This window comes from Pan paniscus, chromosome 7 (assembly GCF_029289425.2).
Source record: "Pan paniscus chromosome 7, NHGRI_mPanPan1-v2.0_pri, whole genome shotgun sequence".
Classification (NCBI taxonomy): Eukaryota; Metazoa; Chordata; class Mammalia; order Primates; family Hominidae; genus Pan; species Pan paniscus.
Window position 1 is genome coordinate 142,333,114 of NC_073256.2, and position 20,562 is coordinate 142,353,675.

At 44.6% G+C, this 20,562-nt stretch overlaps 1 pseudogene; it reads left to right on the plus strand.

Moving 5' to 3' along the window:
* Window positions 1-10,038: 10,038 nt before the first annotated feature.
* LOC103786424 (magnesium transporter MRS2 homolog, mitochondrial-like) lies at window positions 10,039-11,625 on the plus strand (annotated as a pseudogene).
* Window positions 11,626-20,562: the final 8,937 nt, after the last annotated feature.

Here is a 20,562-nt window from a genome sequence, read left to right on the forward strand (position 1 = left end):
TCCATTACTATTCCTACCACTAGCAACTCTAACCCCACTTTAGAGTGTTTTTATGGTTTAGGAGCAGAGGTCACTGGAAAGGATCCTACAGGCTTCTTTAAGATGCACTTCGTTCTCCCTCCTCCACCTCCTACAACTGTCCCTTTCCCAAACCTATGAAATCAAAGCATGCCTCGCCTCATGCCAAATTACAAAAGCAAGGTCTCAGTAGTAGAAATAGGAGACCTAAGGCAAACCATAGCCATTGAAACAGGGTATAAAGATGTAAATGCCTGGTTAGAATGGATTAAATATTCCGTTCGCACTTTAAACAAATGTGACTGTTATGCTTGTGTGCATGGTAGGCCAGAGGCCCAGGTTGTCCTCTTTCCACTAGGCTGGTCCTCAGATCAAGTGGACATGGAGTACGTGGTAGCTCTTTTTCAAGATTTCACCACCTGGAATAACGAATTGTGCCAAGCTCTTTCTCTGCTATTTCCCCTGAAATTCAACACCCTGTGGGTCAGCCCCCGAGGACCATCCAGCCTCCATCTTCCAAGACCAATTTTACCTCGTGTCTCCAATGACAAGGGGAAAAATTTGGCATTCCTTGGAGACTTAACAGGATGCAGTGAAGTCAGGCACTTTCAAGAGCTGACCCATCAGTCTGCCCTTATTCATCCCTGAGTGGATGTAAGGTGGTATTATGGAGGACCTTTACTGGACACTCTGCCAAATAATTAGAGCAGTACTTATGCTGTAGTTCAATTGGCTATCCCTTTTACTCTGGCATTTCATCAACCAGAAAAAGAAGAAAAAGAAAAAAGAAAAAAAAATGCAGCCTCAATTCTTACCTCTTTAACAACTATAGTAAGTATACTCCTTCTTCTTCAGTGTTGTGTTGTACCCATACATCCAGGAGTTAATCAAAACAACTAAGCCAAGACATGTCTTTAAGCAAGTTTGAAGAGGAAAACTATAAAGTAAAAGAGGAGGGAATTGTAGAAAGTAAAAAGTTTCCTCGTCAAAGTTTCCCTTCTTGTTAAAGAATAAATCATAAGTGTTAAAAATAATAGTTTCTTTTGAAGACTAACTTTCTCCAAGCCTCCTTGCTTTGTGCTAATAACTCTTTGTTAAGCCCTATCCTATGTAACTGTTGGACATGCTCACAGGCACGTTCCAGCTCATAGCTTATGCCCCTTCCTTAGTTGGAAATATTATTGCTTCCTTAAATCTTTTGTAAGCAAGTTCCTCTCCTTTGTTCTTCCCTGCACTTACCTATTTAGGAAAGTTTTAGGCTATTAGCAAATTGGATATCAGTTTAAGACCGTGAGGTCCCACTCCAGCCGATGGATGCAGGACAGAGCAGTAAGGACGACCCAAATGTATAAGGGATAAATATGTCTGCTTTTCCTTTGTTCAGGTGTGCTCTCACCATTGTTCCATCTGTGATTGAGCACCCTTTCTGCAGAAAGTAAAGATTGCCTTGCTGAGAAATCTTTTGTCTCCATGCTGACTTTTCTTCATGGCACTGATTTTCTATTTCTAACCATTTTGATATTTCTAACAGTTTTTTAAATCATTGGCCAACGAAACTAAACAGTGCTGTGGATGGGCCATCTTTTGTTGCCAGGTGTGATTCTGTGAAATATTATTTGGTCCCCTTTCCTGGCATACAACTCCTAAAATCCTTGGAATCTCCAAAGTACTGTCTTTTTGTATGCTAGTGTTGACTGATAGCTTTAGGGTGGAGCTGGTCACAGGAAAGACCAAGGCATGATTAGAGGGTTGGGCTCTCAGCCACACCCCACAACCTCCTGGGAGCAGGCAGGGGCTGAATGAAGGTCAAGTTGACCACCAATGGATAATGGTTTAAGCAATCATGCCTATGTAATGAAGCCTCCCTAGAAACCCAAGAGGAACATGGAGGCTCCTGGAGGGTGACTCCCTGGGAGGCCATGGCAGCTCCAAGCTCCTTCCCTCACACCTCGCTTTGATACAAGAGCTAAAAATAAATTATTTAGGCAGTTAGTGAGGGTAAGAGAGCCCTTGGTAAGGCTTCCTTTTTAACAAAAAGCAGACCCCCAAATCATTTCTTTTCCAACAAAAAGCAGCCTGAAAAATCAAGCTGCAGACATAGAAAAGCAAGCTAGAAGCTTGCATGGGTAAATGCCAGCAGCTGTGCCAATAAGAAAAGGCTACCCGGTGGCCAGGCATGTTCAACATGGAGGCTTCATCTTCCCTTTTCTTTGTCAACCACATGTACAGTAAGGAACAGACAACATGGTGTTGACCAGGTAGAGAGCCCATTGGCATAATAAAGATTAGGGTGGGGTGGCCAGCTTCTTCATGTAAATGGCACACCTGGTCTGACCAATCTTTTGGGCCCTACATAAATCAGACACCGCCTCCTTAAGCTTATCTATAAAACCCTGTGCATTTCACCACAAAGCCAGAAGATCCACTTGGGAGCCCATCTCTCTCTGCAGGGGAGAGAGTTTTCTCTTTCTCTCTATTAAACCTCCACTCTTAAACTCACTCCTGTGTGTTCACGTCCTTGATTCCCTTGGCGTGAGGCAATGAAGCTCAGGTATCACCCCAGACAACGCCACTTCAGCCCTACACATCTCTTCATCTGCATCTGTTGTGATGTCCTTTATAGTAAACTGGTAAACCTAAGTGTTTTACTGAGTTCTGTGAGCCACTCTAGCAAATAATCAAACCCAAAGAGGGGTTGCAGGAACCCTAGCTTGAAGCTAGTCAGTCAGAAGCTACGGAAGCTGGGACTTGTGACTGGTGTCTGAACTGGGGGCCAGGGCATTCTTGGAGACTGAGCCCTCAACTTGTGGGATCTGATGCCATCTCTAGGTAAATAGTGTCAGAATTGAATCAGAGGACACCTGGCTGGTGTCTGCTGCCAAATCGATTGCTCAGTTGGTGATGGGGATGACATTTGGTCACAGAAGTCCATCTGTGTTGATAATTGTGGTGTGAGGGCAAGAGACACCACCAGGCCAAAAGCATGCAATCCCCGCCCGTGTGTTCCCCTGGAGAGGTTGAATGTGTTGTGTTTCCCCATGTGGCCTTGGGTCAGGGATTAGGGGGTCACACAAACCTTCCCTACCCACAAGCTCCACCCCTTTAGCCCAGTTCCACCCACTTGGTGACTCTGGACAACTCTCTGGCCCTCTCTGAGTCTCAGTATCTTCATTTGTAAAATGGAGATTACACCCACTGCATAAACACAGTGTGTGAGGATGAGGCATGGAGAGCATTTGCCACTGTGCCTGACACACATTAGAGATGGCAAGGAAACTGCAAGCCACTTGCACACACCAAGCCCCCAGTAAAAATAGCCCCAGGCAACCAGCCCGGTTGTGTCTGAAACCTCCTAGCTGCAGCTTCCACACCTGCCTGGCTCTGCACCTCCTGATCCACTCCTGGGTCTCTTTGGTTCCAGTCCCAGCTTCCCCACCTCCTTCCCAGGCCCACACTTGATCCTGGGACTCCACTGCAGATTCAGCTTCTCTGGCTTTGCCTCTGTCCTCCAGATCTATCTAGAGGTAACTGACTCATCCCTCCAACGTACTTGGAATGAGTTTTGCAGTCCCAAGTCTAGGTTCTAGGGGGCCCAGGCTGAAGCACCCATCAGTGGGGGACACAACTGTGAAACTGAAAACTGATTAAAAATTTGCTGTGGAGCTCTGCTCATAGGGCCCTTCTTGGGGTCCCACTAGTGACCAAATTCTATGGCCTCAGAATCTTCACAGACACTGTTTCCTGGCCTATTTCCTCTGATTAAATTCTACTCATCCAGTAAACCCCCACTTAAATGTCCATTCCTCAGAGAAACCTTCCTTGACTGATAATTAGAAACTAGTCCTCCCCTGCTATATTCTCAGGAAAACTTCTATGCATGTTTCTTTCATTGCATTTATTATAATTTGTACTTAGTATACTTGAGTGATGATTTGTTCAATATTTTTCTTCCCTTATATTTATTAGTATATACATATAAGAAAAACTCCAAAAGACAAAACAAGTTTATTTCTCTCTCACATGAAACTTAAGAGTTGACTCTGCTCCTCAGAGTCACTTGTTTTGCCATTCCTCATGTGTCACCTTATTTATAAGGTCTGAAAGAGCTCACCTCATTGTCCTCATTTCTGCCAGTGGAAGGGATAGGGGTGAGGGGGTAGAGGGAGGGTAGTCAGACCCTTTCCCTTTAAGGGCTGGAGCCAAAAGTTGCTCTTGTCACTTTCACTCAAATCCCATTTGTCCAAACCCAGCCACAAGACCACATGCAGCTGCAAAGTTGGCTAGGAAATGTAGTCTTTATTCTGGGTATCTATTTACCCTGCTACCAACCAGAGAATCTATTGCTAGAGCAGAAGTGTGAGCAGATGCCAGGAGACAGCTCATGGACCTCTGCCTACTACACCCTGACTGTAAAAAACATGACTGCAGGGACCTCATTTCTTTCTGTCAAGACTTTACTTGTACTCAGTCTCAACCCTAGTGCTTCATCCAGATGAGAGATGGGGTGCCTTGGGGTAGGTGATAGTGGAAATTTAGAGGAGTGGACAGGCTTAGGATCCAAGTTGGAGGTGAGGCCCATGGGACTTGCAGATAGATATAAGTGATACAGGAGATAGAAAGAAATTATTTAGGCAGATAGTGAGTGTCAAAGAGTCCTTGGCAAGGTTTCCCTTTGAACAAAAGCAGCCCCCAAAATTATTTTTTTCTAACAAAGAGCAGCCTGGAAAATTGAACTGCAAACATAGATAAGCAAGCTGGAAGCTTATATGGGTGAATGCTGGCAGCTGTGCCAACAGAAAAGGGCTACGTGGGTGCTAGGCATGTCCAATATGGAGACTCCATCTTCCCTTTACTTTGTTACCACGTGTACAGTAAAGAAACAAGCAACACAGCACCCGTCAGGTAGAGAACCCATCTGCATAATAAAAAATCAGGGTGAGGACAGCCAAAAATCCATGATCTCTGCAAATGGCACACCCACCCCTAACCAGCTCATCTATAAAACCCCCTGCATTTCACCGTGGAAGCGGAAACCTGTTTGGGACCCCTCACTCTGCAGGAGAAAGCTCTTCTGTTTCTTTTACCTATTAAATCTCTGTTCCTAACCTCACTCCTTGTGTATCCTCATCCTTGATTTCCTTGGCCATGAGACAATGAACCTTGGGTACCACCCCAGATAATGAGGCTGCTTCATGAGCACAAGTATCTGTGGAGGACAATAGAAAGGCATCCTCTTGTATTATTATTTGCCTTTTCAAGCATGTATTCCTTAATTACCCAACAAAATTCTAGGCTACTCAAGCAGGAAATCAAGGTAGAATATAAACATGGGTCCCAATCTCATTTCTACCATTTAACCAGTTGTAGGAACTTGAGCCTCAGTCTTTTTATCTGTAAATTGGGGATTAATATACCACATTGTGGGATGAAATGGGCTAATTCTGACGTAAATATAAATGCTAAGCACAGTGCCTGACATATATTAAATACTCAGTACATAAATTGGAGCTCTTCTGCTGCTGCATAGCTCCTCACCCATCCCAGAACCTGGTGCAGGGAGTATCAGTCACTATTTGTTGATGGAGGGATATGCAGATGGGGTAATCGTTATGCTCTGAACAAAGCCATCCAGCATTTTCTCCAGAAGGATTGATGTCTGCTGGATCCCCACTGGACTTCAGGTTCTTAGTGATGCCTTCTTCACATGCTCCTCTTTCCCAGGAAACAGCTTTTTCCTGGATTGGACCCTCTGAGTTCTGTGGAGATACCCATGACTCATTGTCATCGACCCGGCACCCATGCTCAGTTCAAATGTTACCTCTTCTCTTAAGCCTTCCCTGGTCTTCTTCTTCCCACTAGCTCCTGCCCAGGAAGACCTAGAAGAACCAGTCACTTCCTATATGGTCTTCCTGCTCCCTGTTCTTGTATCTGCTTGAGCGTGTTTATCTCATTGGTGACTGGGGAAGACTTGGGGCTGATTCCATTTGGTATCAACCAAGCACAGCCTGTGAGGCTTTTCCTTCTACCCTTTAATTACTCAGGGACTTGGGCCATTAAAAGAAGGTTGTCTGTACAAGATTAGTCAGAATGTGATTGAGCAGAACCTTGCAGGCACACATGGGCACCACTTTTGCTAATTATCAGAGGGCAACATGCTGGTTGCAAATGAGGTCAGATGCCAAGGAGAAGAGGTGCACTGTAGCTCCCCAGCATAGGCAAAGTGCCACAGGCTGCAGGTGCTAATCTAGTTTTCAGAGAACCCTCTGGTTCTGACTTAGGACTCTGCTGGAATGGAAGCCAGGCAGATCTGTGAAGACTGATTTGGCACGGCTCTGCTGTACATGGTTTCTCTAGGCTTGGACCCTTCATCTTGGTCCCCACCCATCCCACTGACATTGACCCTTCAGAGTTCCCATAAAGACTCTTTCCTAGTCTCAGAGGAAGAAAGTGAAACTTTACCCTGTCTAGCCTTGTAATATCTCAACTGCAGATCTCATCTGGGACATGCTATTTTTTCTTTCTTTTCTTTCCTTCCTTCCTTCCTTTCTTTCTTTCTTTCTTTCTTTTCTCTTTCTTCTTTCTCTTTCTTTCTTTCTTTCTTTCTTTCTTTCTTCTTTCTCTCTCTATTTCTCTCTCTTTCTTTCTTTCTCTCTTCCTTCTTTTTCTTTCTTTCTTTTTTTTTTTTTTTTTGACAGAATCTCACTCTGTCGCCCAGGCTGGAGTGCAATGGCATGGTCTCGGCTCACTGCAACCTCTGCCTCCTGGGTTCAAGCGATTCTCCTGCCTCAGCCTCCCAAGTAGCTGGGGTTACAGGCGCCTGCCACCACACCCAGCTAATTTTTGTATTTTTAGTAGAGACAGGGTTTCACCATGTTGGCCAGGCTGCTCTCGAACTCCTGACTTCGTGATCCGCCCGCCTCAACCTCCCAGAGTGCTGAGATTACAGGTGTGAGCCACCACACCAGGCCAGGCACAAGCTTTTAACAAGACACTTGAAAACTTTTTCTCTAATTCTTCTATATCATCCCTTCACTGAGGCACAGGGGCAACTTGTTCAGTTATCTGAACAAGGAAGGAGTCACAGGTAGCCAGAAGCATGAGTGGGTGCTTGGGGAAATTTTGGTTAAGAGTTCAAAGATTGACTGCATTACACTGTCATGTGAATGTTTACTCTCATCTTACCCTGAGACTGACAGCTGTTTGCAAGCTGAAACTGTGCACTAGTGCTATTGTCTTTACATGCAAGACCTCTTTGGGACACGTTTTTTGAAACACCACATCAATAGACCATAAATGTGAATGAACTCCCTTTGTTAGAAAATCATCATAACTTCATTAGCCTCTCAGGGTTCAAAGTTAAAAAAAAAGAAAGAAAGAAAATGATCGTAACTTCCATTTGTAAGCACTTTACAGATTTGTCTTCATGACTTTATTTAATCCTCCAAGCAATCCTGCTAAGGAAGGATAGGCATTACTATTTCTTACTTTATGCAGGGCTGAGGCTGAGATCAAGGTCTGCTTGCTTCATAGCCCATGTCCTTTCCATTAGGAGGAAGAACAGGAAAAGGAGGTGGGAAGGGTATGTTACCATAATCAGAATCCTGGATTCCCTGATAGCATCTTCGGCCAAACTTGGAAGTGAAGTCCCTTATTTCAGGGTCACATGGAAGCCTAGGGTGGGTGAATAATCTGAGAAAGAATGCTAATGCTGGATAATGCCTCACTTGGTCACAGTGGCTAATAGGAGACTTCACTGCTTTAGCAAAGAGTTCTCCAACATTTTTGTCCCCTCCCATTCTTGAAAATTACTGAGGCTCTAAAAGAGCTTTTGTTTATGCGGTTTGTACCTATCGATCTTTGCAGTAGTAGAAATTAGAATGGAGGAAATTTTTTCAACTTTTATTTTACGGAGTACATATGCATGTTTGTTACATAGGTATATTGCATGATGTACCTATGGATGATGCTGAGGTTTGGAGTACAAATGAATTCGTCACCCAGGTAGTGAGCATTGTACCCAATAAGTAGCTTTTTTCAACCCTTACTGCCTCCCTCTCTGTCTCGCCTTGAATTCCTCCGTGTCTGTTGTTCCCATTTTTTTTTTTTTTTTTTTTTTTTGTGAGAAGGAGTCTCACTCTGTCATCCAGGCTAAAGTGCAGTGGCGCGATCTCAACTCACTGCAACATCTGCCTCCCAGGTTCAACAATTCTCTGCCTCAGCCTCCCAAGTAGCTGGGATTACAGATGCCCACCAACACACCTGGTTAATTTTTGTATTTTTCATAGAGATGGGGTTTCACCATCTTGGCCAGGCTGGTCTTGAACTCCTGAACTCGTGATCCACCCACCTTGGCCTCCCAATGTGCTGGGATTACAGGCGTGAGCCACCATGCCCAGCCTGGAAGCATACTTCTTATGCAATAGCAAAGAATCACATTTATTAATATGACCACTGATATCCTCAGAAACATCTTTAAGTTTTGGAAAGCTATCAAATGCATAGTGGCAAATAACACTTTTTTCTCAAAAATTCTAATTTTCACTTGAAAGCTCAAATGTTGTCATTGGCAACAGTCAGTGGCGTTCCTTGATGTGACAGGCTCACTTTGTTCATTTGTTAAGAAAATGCCTGCCAAATACCCAAGTCTAAATCAGTATAGTTTGTCAGCCATTATCTCAAGTAAAACTTGCATTGCATGCAAAAAAAATAGTTCAGCTTGCAACTTAAATAATTGCAGAAGTACTTTTCCTCAAGACAACCATTTTATTTTGGTATGCAGCAGAAATACTTTGTGTGGACTTCCCATTTATTAAGAAATCAGTGTGAAACTGGCTATTACCTCTCCTGTGAGTGATTGAGGGGATGAAGAATCAGTGCCACTGCCTCAATTCATGCTAAGGCAGTTTTTTTTACCTGTCTTTGCTTTGGCATCATAAGTGAAAATGGAGAATTTTTGCTTATGGAGAAAAGGCAAATAATGTTTTTGCATTATTGGGGAAAGAGCTTTGGCCTTGAGGACCCTCTGAAAAGGTCTTAGGCATCCCTAGGGGCCCATGGATCATCCTTTGAGAACCACTGACCTCACGAAATAACTGGTGGCGGAATTCAAGATTCAGCTGGTAGAGAAGAAAAATCATTCCTCTCCATATCAGGAAATTTGTGTTCAGTCCCATTCCTTCTCTGGCCTCAGTTGTATCTTCTGTAAAAGGGGATAATAATATGTCCTCCCTACAGAGCTGTTATGAGAAGTCAGTCATGACAATGTAGTGAAAACATGTGATTGCGGATAAAGCTCTGAGGGAATCAAAGAACTAGACAATTTATTCAGGGTCTGTGAGTATTGTGGGGGAGGAAGAAACCTAAGCCTCCCATCATATTGCCAAGATGACCATCTGCTCTGCCCATGTAACTCAAGCTAGAAGGGGAAGGAGCTGCTACCCATAGTGCCCCCTCCAGGGACCAGCAGTAACCTTGAAGCCTCCTCCGTCTCCCATTCCTTTGCCCTTAGTGACTCCTCAGTTCTGCCCAGATACCCTACATTGCTTTAGTCAATTTGCTCTTCTTCTTTCCAAGACAAACACAGGAGAAAATCTAGCTCCAGGGCTAGGCAAAGCGTTCCTATACTTGACATGAAAAGCACAATCCATAAAAGGTGAAATTAATCAATTAGACCTCATCAAAATTAAAAGCTTTTGCTCAGCAGAGGCCCTGTTAAGATGAAAAGGCAAGCTAGTCACAGACTGGGAGAAAATATTCGCAAGTCACACATCTGACTAAGAACTTGTGTCTAGAATATATAAAAAATTCTCAAAAGTGAACAGTGAAAAACTGTTTAGAAAATAAAACATAGAAAATGAGCAAAAGAGCGCCAGGTGAGTGCTGCGGACTGAGCCGCCACAGTCCGGCATGAGGGCCTGGGGTCTGGCTACTGCCTGCTCCTAGCTGTAGTGCCATGAATGCCTGCAGAGCTTGCCCTGCCTCCTGACCCATGCAATGGGACTTCCCTGGCCTTGGATCTGACCTGTGTGGGCCCGCCGGCTCTGCGTAGCAGGTGCAATGCACGGGTTTAGAACTTCTGATGTCTCTCAAGCCACTGTAGGCAGTGTAGCCCCAGTATTTACCGCAACAAAATTTGACAAACAGGGAAATGTTACTCCTTTTGAAAGGAAGAAAACTGACTTATATCAAGAGTTAGGTCTTCAAGCCAGAGACTTGAGATTTCAGCATGTAGTGAGCATCACAACCAGAAACGGCAGGTTTATCATGACAATGGAGTATTTGAAAGCTGTGATAACTCCAGAGTGTCTCCTGATATTAGATGATGGTAATTTAAACTTAGAGCAATGGCTGTTCTGGGAACTCCCTTCACAGTTGTCTGGAGAGGGTCAACCTGTTACATACTCTTTACCTTTTGAGTTTAGTGCTATGGAAGCACCCCTGAAATACTGGATCAACCCCCTTTAGAGGAAACGTAGCGTTTTGCAGACACTGACCTTTGAGACCTTAGAAGCTTTCAAACATTCTTCTGTGGACAAAAGCTAACCACATATTTTACTACAGAATGACAAAAGTCTATCAGAGTTAGAAACAGATATTAAAATTTTCCAAGAGTCAATTTTGGAGATCTTGGGTGAGGAAAAGTTACTAGAAGAGCTCTGTCTATCAAAATGGAGTGACCCACCAGTCTTTGAAAAGAGCAGTACTGGGATTCGCCATGCAGAATGTAAGGTTAGCTGAGAGAAAAGACGAGAGAGAGACCCAAGGTCAGGCAAGGAAGTTTATTAACCTGCCAGGCTGCTCCACTACAGTCAGATGAGGCAGCCCTGAGCTTACAAAATGAGGGGTTTATATGGGGGAAAGAGACCCTGGGGTTATTTTTCAGTTAACTTTACCACATAGCATCTCGTGACCGGCTTACAATATATTATCTTGTGAAAATAGGAATTTACAAGAGGGTGTTACTTAGGTTTATCCATGTTTCTCGTGACCTCCCCCGTGCCAGCCGGAGGGCTGTAAGCAAGTCTGGTGACCTTGCTGGAGCGCCTAGATAAGGGTTCAGGAATGCAGCTGCAGAGTATTCAGCGTAGGGGTCAGCTGCACTGAGAGGCAGGGGCAGGTCCTGGGGTAGCTTGTCCCTAACACAGAAGAGATGGACCTGCTGTTGGAAAACTACTACCTATTGGCTGACGATCTCTTCAGTACAGTTTGGGAGCTTAGGGTACTGACTGATGATTCACGAAGTATTATTTTCATCAATCTGGACAGCCACCGTAATGTGATGATGAGGTTGAATCTACTGCTGACCATGGGAATCTTCTCTCTTTCACTCTTTGGACTAATGGGAATTGCTTTTGGAATGATTTTGGAATCCTCCTTGAAGAGGACCCTAGAGTGTTTTGGCTGATTACAGGAATTATGTTCATGGGAAGTAGCCTCATCTGGAGGCGCCTGCTTTCATTCCTTGGACGACAGCCGGAAGCTCCATTGCCTCCTATGATGGCCTCTTTACTGAAAAAGATCCTTCTGGCAGATAGAAGCATGGAATTGAAAAACAGCCTCAGACTAGATGGACCTGGATCAGGCCAAAGCATCCTCACAAACCATTAGGAACAACCCCATGGATACCGACTTTTCGTCATGGTAGTCACAGGAAACTTCTGATACTCTTTTATTATTTTCTTGGTTAGAGTCAGACACTTGAAAAAAATTAATGTCCGATGACAAAAATATTTTGGCAATCACAATACTAGAATGTGATTGCATTTCCAGAATTCTGAGTTAAAGAAACAGAGTGTTTGTTTTGTAAAAGGCCAAAATTCTATTTCCTACAAACTTTAAATGCTGTTTCTATAGGCATAAGTGGTGGCAAGACAAGAACGACAGTTGTATACATTTTATTTAATTTACATATATCAAGAAAAGTGCAATTTTGTGCTGGATGAAGCCTAGGAACTTGACAAAGCCATAGACAGCCACAGTTCTTTGTCAGTATAAGAAATTACATTCATGTGAATTTCCTGATTCTCAGGTAACTAAAAAGCTAGCATTCCATGTATTAACCTTAAAACAAACTCTAGAAGTTTGTGGTTTAAAAACTAAACTTTGACATAACCTTATTTTCTTGTATTTGCACCCCTTTTTAATATAAGGTGAATAAAAAGCAAAGATAATTAAAAAAAAGAAAATGAGCAGAAGACATGAGCAAACCTTTCACTGCAGATGTACAGATGGTAAATATGCACATAAAAGATGTTTAACATCATCATATTAGGAGAATACAATTTAAAACCAAAAAAAGAGATATCCTGGGTATACTGTACTACATACAGTTTGGCAAGATGTTACCACTGGGAGAAAGTGAGTAAAAGGTACATAGGTTTTATCTGCACTATTACTTACAATTATACATGGATCTATAATTGTCTGGAAATAAATAGTATCTTTTTAATAAATTAAGTAAATAAATAATGCCACAGTCCTGCTCCAAATTTCCAAGTTTTTCCCATCACACTTAGAATAAATCCCAAGTACTGATCATGTCTTACAAGTCCAACAGGCTGTGGCCTCTGCCTCTAATTTCATCTCAGATGACTCTCCTCCACACTTACTCCTTTCTCAGCACACTGGCTTTCTTGTGATTTCTTGAATTTCCAAGCTTATTCCTACCTGATCAGGGCCTTTGAATTTTAAGTTTCTTCTACTGGGAACCCTCTTTTCCCAGGTCTTTGCATGGTTCTCCTTCATCACTCTGGTCTTTGTATATTTGTATATTGCCTGCCTCTCTAAGTGGACCATAGGCTCAATGTGGGCGGGGTCTTTTCCTACACGGTTCACCATTGCACCCGTCATGCGTGGAGTGTGGTATGTGCTCAATAAATCTTGTTGAATGAATGAATGAATGAATATTAAAATGGCAGGTTGACTTGGGTCAGTGTTTGCTTTACCACATTACTCTGTGCTGAGCCTTCCTTATGCTCCTTACAAAACAGATGTGCTTAGGCATGGGGAAATAGTTTCAGAAATAGTAAGATCTAGGTTTGAGTCGCACTCTTAACACTCTTCGGCTCGTTGTCCATTTGACCAAATCACATCAACTTTTTGAGCTCTATTTTCTCATCTGAAATATGAGTTGCCCTAAGGAGCCTGGGGATATTAAGATATCAATATCTCTCCCCTAGACCTGCTCCTCCTCCTGGTTATTCCCATTTCAACTCATGGTGCCTCCATCCACCCCCACACCCAAGCCAAGAACCTGGATGAATCAGCCTCAGTGCTTTCCTTCTTCATTCACCCCACACCCAAGCAATTGCCAAGTCTTGACAAGTCTATTCCTAAATCTTTTTCATATATCTCTTCCATATCTCTCTGTCTTCCCTGCTCATCATCTCTTGCCTAACCATTGCAATATCCTCCTTAATTGGTCTTTCCCATTCATCATCCATAATGCTGATGAAATAATCTATTATGCAAATTTGATTATATCAGTGCCTTGCCTAAAACCCTTAAATGGTTCTGCTATGGATTCCAGATATAGAGCAAATTCCTTCCCTTGGCACTGATCTGGCTCCTACCCATCTCTTAATCCCTTTATTCACTCCTCCCTAACACTTCTTATAAGCTGAACAAGCCATATGCTGGAGCAAGCTGTCCTCAGCCACACCCCCTGACTTTGCACATGTTGTTCCATCTGTCTGGATGGTCCCCCTCACTGCCTGGCACCTCTAAGACTTCCAGAGTCCAGCTTAGCATCACCTGGTGGGCATCCCTGACTTGCCAGTCTGTTCGGTGCTTCTCTCTGTACTTCCACGATAACCCAGGTCCAAGTCTATCACAGCACACAGTAGAGCTTAGCACATAGTAGGCACTTAAACAGTTAGCAAATCAATGATTTGGGCCAGACATTAGTAAGAGTATTAAACCTACAAATCCTTGTACATGCTGCAATGAGCTATGAAGGGATGGGCTTTTTTTTCTTCTTTTCTCTTGCGCTAAATGAAGATGTCTAGTTATAATATTCTGCTGATAACCTGGCTTCAGCCCTGCCCAGGGGCAAAAAATAAAATGGACAAGATGATCTTGGAAATCACCCATCTTCAAAGTTCTTCCAGCTCAGTGTGTGATCTTGGCTAACAAATGAAGTCTGAACTCAAGGAGATGTGGGTTTGAATCCCAGCTCTGCCACCTAGTAGCTGAATGACCTTGAGCCTTAAGCTCTGTCAGGAATATAATGGACCTCCACAAAGGGTTGTCATGAGGATTCAATGAAATCATGCAGGAAAGGCACTTAGAATGGTGCCTGGCATTCATAGTAAGCGTTCAGTAAGTATTTATATATCTCCATCTAGTGGTCTTGGCACAAGAAAGGAAGGCAAAGAAGAAAAGAATAAATAAATAACAGGAACCAAGAGGCACTCCAGATTCGAGGATAGACAGGGAGGGGCGGTGAGCTGAGCCTGACTGGAAAAGCTGTAGCTCCTTCAATGTAGGGCAAATAAAGTGGACATAGAAAGGCAGAAAGGGAGCTTGTGGGGAGTGGGCATTGCTGTTTATAGACAACTAGGGCAGCTAAGGTTTAGGGACCTGGGTGTATATTCTCAGCCTGCGAGACCTATGTATAGGCCTAATGTAGCCTGGCATTTTCCAGAGTTAGAGAAAGTAGAGGCCTAGGTGTCCCTGCCAGCCCCTGGCGTTCCAGCCTGAAGGCGATTTTGGGGCCTTCATTCTGCCAATGTGTTACAAGCACCTAGTCAATGCCAAGTATCGGCTGTGCCAAAGGGTGAGCCCCAGGGTGAGGGCTGCAACTGAAATCTCTAATGATCAATCTGGTTGGTGTTCAGCAAAGAGCACTAACTTTGGAGTCCAAGTGGCCTGGGTTACAATCTGGCTGAGCTCAGTACCAACTGTGTGGCACTAGCTGCTTCATTTAACTTTTCTAATCTTCAATTTTCTCACCTGTAAAATGGAAATAAACTACTAACCTCAAAAAAACTGTAGTGTACTAATTGAGATAAAGGAGAAAATCACTTAGTACAAAATAGGCAGTCTGACTCGCAGTAAGGGCCCTTTTATCCAACTTGCTCAGTTTTCCTTTATTCTTATCACTTCTGGGCTAGCATTTTATATAATTTACTTGTTTGCTTTATCTCCTGTTTCCATCACTAAAACTTACACATCATGGGTGCAGGGACTCTGTCTAATGTCTTGTTTGCTGCTGAATTCTCAGCACACAGCACTAACTGGTGGTGTTGAATAAACAACAACAACAACAAAAATTCTATTTCATCTCTTTCACTAGAATGTAAACTCCATGACAACAGGATTGCATCATTTATCTCTTGCTGCATTACAACTCACCCCAAAACTTAGTGGTTCTAAACAATGGTCAAGGCGTCTGTAGATCAGGAGTTTAGGAGCGGGTCAGTAGGGCCGTTCTGGCTCAAGGTCTCTTTGAGGTTGCACCTCAGATGCTAGCTTGGGCTATAGTCCCCTGAAGGCTTGGCAGATCCTGGAGGATCCAATTTCAAGGTGGCTCACTCACATGGCTGACTGGTGCTGCCCAAGGGGGCCTTTCTACTGGCCCTTTGATGGAGCTCTATGGACTGCTTTCCTGATATGGCAGCTGGCACTCCTTAGAGCAAGCAATCCAAAACACCGTGAAGAAAGCTGAAACTGCCTTGATGATCTAGTCTTACGACACATGGCAAAAGTCATATATTGTCACTCCCTCCACATTTGATTGGTTACTCAGGCTGATCCTGATTCAGTAGGAGGAAACCATATAAGGGCATGAATACCAGGAGGCAAATATTTCTGGGAGCCATTTGGAGGTTGGGCCACCCAAGGACAGTTTACCAGTGTAACACAATGACAGTGCCTGGCATGTGGTTGGCATTCAAAAAGTATTTGTTGAAGGCATGAATGCAAGTGCTTGGGACTGGGTTTCACATAGTAAGAGACTTGGGCTCTGCCTCCAAGGAACCAGCATTCGAGTGGAAGAGACAAACGCACAAAGAGGCATTTATCATTCTGTGTCCTGTAGCAGAACATGGCCTAAAAATCCAGATCAGGGAAGAGTGACATGTGGGTTGAGTTTTGAAGGGTGAGTTAAGTAAGCCAGGTGAGGAATGACAGGAAGGGGGTTCTGAAAAAGAGGGAATGGCACATGCAAAGTTTCAAGGAAAGAGAAGGGGCCATGAGCTTGTGAGCGGGGGCGTGGTGAGAAGGAGATGACAACAGGTAGCATCCGACGCCTGTTTAGTTTCCCTTTTATATAAGTCAGACTTTCATGAGTGCCTTTAGTATAGTAATTGTTAAAATGATGAAACAAGAATTGAAAGCAAATGCTGAGATGATGTGCCACTGAGATTTATTTTCTCACAATTGTTTCTGTTCAACAAGCATGGAGCACCTACCAGGGCCAGGCTCTTGCTAAGTGCTTGGGGATGCAAAGATCAATAACATATACAACCTTTCCTCCTGAGCAGCTAGGGATATGAGGGGGCAGGGAATGGGCTGTCCACAAGTTATGATGATACAAATCACAGTCATAATGTAAGTACCTGGAGAAAGGCACGTGGCCAGAATCCAGAGGGCCAAAGGAGGGCACTGTCGCAACCATTTGGACGAAGAACCAGCTATGTATTTGGGCATAAGAAAATCAAAGAGACCAACTTGATCTGTTGTCAATAAAGATACAATTCTTTGCACAATTCCCTTCCCTCATGCCCTTATGACCTACTGTGAGGGGGGTCCTGCCCTATGAACCTGGAAGCCCAGGTGGAGATGACCTGGGTGGGAGTGGGAGTGGGGATGTGGCAGGGGTGCTTCAAGGTGGTCTGAACACCCCTCCAGCCTGCTGTCCTCCTTCAGCGGTGTCAGGCATGAGGCCTCTCTGAGTCCATGGGTTGGAAAGATGTGGGAGAGAAAACAGGGAGAGAAGGGGAGCAGACAGTAAGCATCCTGAGCCTCACCCCGAGATGGCTGGGCCTTCAATTATGATTTAATATTAGTGCTCCTTTGTGTAGCTTCTCCTGCATCCTTATTCCTAAGGAAATGAAAGTACTTCCCAGGCATTCTCCCCTGGCACCCATCACCAAGTGAGCCGAGTGGAGGAGCAAGTCATGCTCCATTTTCAAAGCAAGGAGGAGGAAGCCGGGGGACATGGCCAACTTGCTTACACAGTGAATTAAGGAGGGAGGCAGGGCAGCAGACCACCAAGGATGGGTGGGGAGAGGCCTCTGGTGATGGACTGGAAGCTGAGCCCCAGAGGAGCAGCCTGAGAAGGGTGCATGAGGGCTGCACTCCTGCTCTGCAAGGCTGCAAGGCATTCATGAAGAGCCACTGGAATCTGATACTTTCCACTGCATGGTGGACCAGCCCTAGTCTCACCAGACCCCTCTGGGAATTTGAGGAACTGAGAACCCAAAGGACAGCAGACGGCTCTTCCCATTTTTCCTGCACTCTCTGTTGTCCCAGAGAGGCTGCTCCCCAGGCTCTGAGGGCCTCTGTTCTCCAAGCCATGCTACAATCCAACAACATCAGTCGGCCACCAACACACTCTTTTCTTCACTAAGGGACATTAACGTCACACCCAATTATTATCATCCACACCACTGAGAAGGAGAAACCCTCTCCAGGTGGCATGAAGAAATAAGGCCACAGCCACCCACAGAGCACTAGCACACCAAGAAGAATCAGATCTGGTCCCCACCCTCACCCACAGTGACAAACTAGGTCATAACGTGGAGTCCCGGCCACAGAAAAGCCTAAGGAAGGAAGAGGTCAGTACTCCAAGGGGTGGAGGTGGGAGGCAGTCAGAAAAGGCTTCATGGAAGATGCACCTTTTCAGCTGAACCTCGGGAGACTGTCTGCCAGACGGACTGCATGGGGAAGGCTTCTTGGGCAAAGAAACAACTTGAACAAAGATACCCACAGGACATGGGCATCCTGAGGCTCCACAAGGCTCAAGCCTAGGGGGTCAGGGTGGAGCACAGAGAGGCAGAGCCTGAGTCACAAAGGACCCTGTAACCAAACTAAAGGTGAGCATTTTTCCCCAAAAGTCAAGATTTGGGGGTCATTGAAGAGTAACATTTGAGCGGGCATTCCCTTTTAATAGCTATGGGATCCCAGTCAAGATATTTAACCTCTCTGGGCCTCAGTTTCCATATCTGTGAAATGGGAATAGTGAGAATATCTTTTTATAGGGTGCTTAGGGAGCTTTTAAAAGATATTATGTACATGTAAAGAATTCAGCATAGTGACTAACATATAGTAAATGCTCCACAAGTCACAGCTGTAATAACAAAAATAAATCATTAACTTTGGTACATTTTAGAAAGCTCACTCTAGTTTCTAGGTGGAGAGTAAAGAAGAGAACAAGAATAAGCCCAGAGGGACCGCGTAGGAGGCTATTGCTCCAGTCCAGGTGTCAAGTGATCATGTTCTCACGGAGGCCTTCCCTGGAGAGGACTGCATCAGGAGACACTGAGAGCAGAGAACCACCTGGAATGTGTGGCTCTTGGGAAGTGGGAGTGGTGAGGGAGAGGGAGAAATGTGAATTTGCCTGCTAGTCACTGAAATCGGAGTGACAGCTTGGGAGACCAGAAAGAGGAATGATACAGTGGTTATTGACATGACAAGTTGGAGAATGTCAACTGTCCAGGAGGAAGCAGTGAGATGTACATGGCTGGAGAAGTTGGTCGGGAGTAGAACTGAGAGGCAGCAGCACAGAGCTGGCAGCAAAAGCCATCAGAGAGGACGAGATGGCTCAGGGGCGGTGTGTAGCCTTGAAGACAGGAAGAATAGAACTGATATAGTTTGGCTGTGTCCCCACCCAAATCTCATCTTGAATTGTAGCTCCCACAATTCTCATGTGTTGAGAGAGGGACCCAGTGGGAGGTAATTGAATCATGGGGCTGGGTCTTTCCCATGCTGTTCTTGTGATAGTGAATAAGTCTCACAAGATCTGATGGTTTTATAAAGAGTTCCCATGTACAAGCTCTCTCTTGCCTGCTGCCGTGTAAGAGGTGCCTTTTGCTTTCCACCATGATTGTGAGGCCTCCCCAGCCATGTGGAACTGAGTCCACTGAACCTCTTTTTCTTTATAAATTACCCAGGCTCGGATGTGTCTTTGTCAGCTGTGTGAGAACAGACTAATACAAGAACCTTGTCAAAATATTTGAGAGGGTAGGCTGAGGCCTTCTCTCACCCCACAACCAGAGTAGGAAATAAAGAGAACCCTGAAGTTGTTGACTGTATCCACCATTAAGAATGCTAGGTTTTCTGTAAATTAAACTTTATTTTCCATACTCTAAAAGTGGTTGAAGATAAAAGTGAATAATAGACTCTTAATGTGGACAGTTTTCTAAATAGAGATCTTCATATCTTGGTTAACAGGACTCATTTGAAATATTTGAAATTTGAAACAGAGCATTGCGCCATCCCATGATTTTAATCCCATGCCCTCTATGAACAGGTCAAGGTCATCAGAAAAGTGTGTCCTCACTCTCTAAGCCAGAGCCCAACTGTCTTTCCAGACCTGACACAGATACCACCTCTCCACTGGCTCTTCTTCACCTGCCTAAGGCAGCCTTGGTGTATGGAAGTCCTTCTAAATGATGTTCCATGGCAAAAGCAATGAGACAGGATTTTTGGTAAAATAAATGTCACAATTCTGCCTGCACGTTAGAATTAACTATGGAGTTTTTATTGTTGTTTTCTTTAAAGTCCCTGTCTGGGATCCTCTCTTGAGTTATCAGAATCCCTGGGGGGACTGGCTGTGAGGCTGATTAAGGAACCAGCTTTCCTCACCTGACTAACCTGGTCATGGGTCACTGGTCACTTGGGGGAAGACAGCACCAGAGACCTGCATGGAGAAGTGCAGCCCCCAGCTGCACACCAGAGCCCCCAGGCCCATGGAGAAGACACTTCTCTGGCAGGACCTCAAGCACAGCAGCCCGCTCCAGCTCAGGAGTGAGCTGAGCCAGGCCGGAGGGAGCCGGCGACTGTGAACGTCTTATCTAGACGTGATGTCTTATCTAGACAACCGCTGTCTGCAATTGCGTGGAAAGGCCGTGAGCTGAAGTCTTGGCTCCATGTTATCCCAGGTCATCCCTCCACTGTGAAAACTTCCCAGGAATCATCCTCCCAGTTAATTTTCTGTTCAGGGATCTTGGTTGGATGAGCCTCTGGCACAGTCACCTTGTCACTTTTCTTCTGCCTTGCATGACAGTTTTCGTGTCCATCACCATTGATATTTTGGATTAGATCATTTGGGGGTGGGGGACAGTGGGTGGGGGTGCTGTCCTGTGTATTGTAGGAGACTTAGTAGCATCTCTGACCTCTACCTAATAGATGCCAGTAATACTCCCCTCTTCCCGTCTAGTTGTGACAACCCAAAATGTCTCCACACATTGCCAAATGTCCCCTGGTTGAGGACCTCTGCTCTACAGGAAGAACTAATTGAGGGCAGAGTTCAAGTTTAGTTCAGCTCTTTGTTCTCTTCTAGTCCTACGCAGAGTGCCTGGTGCATTGTGGGTGTCCACC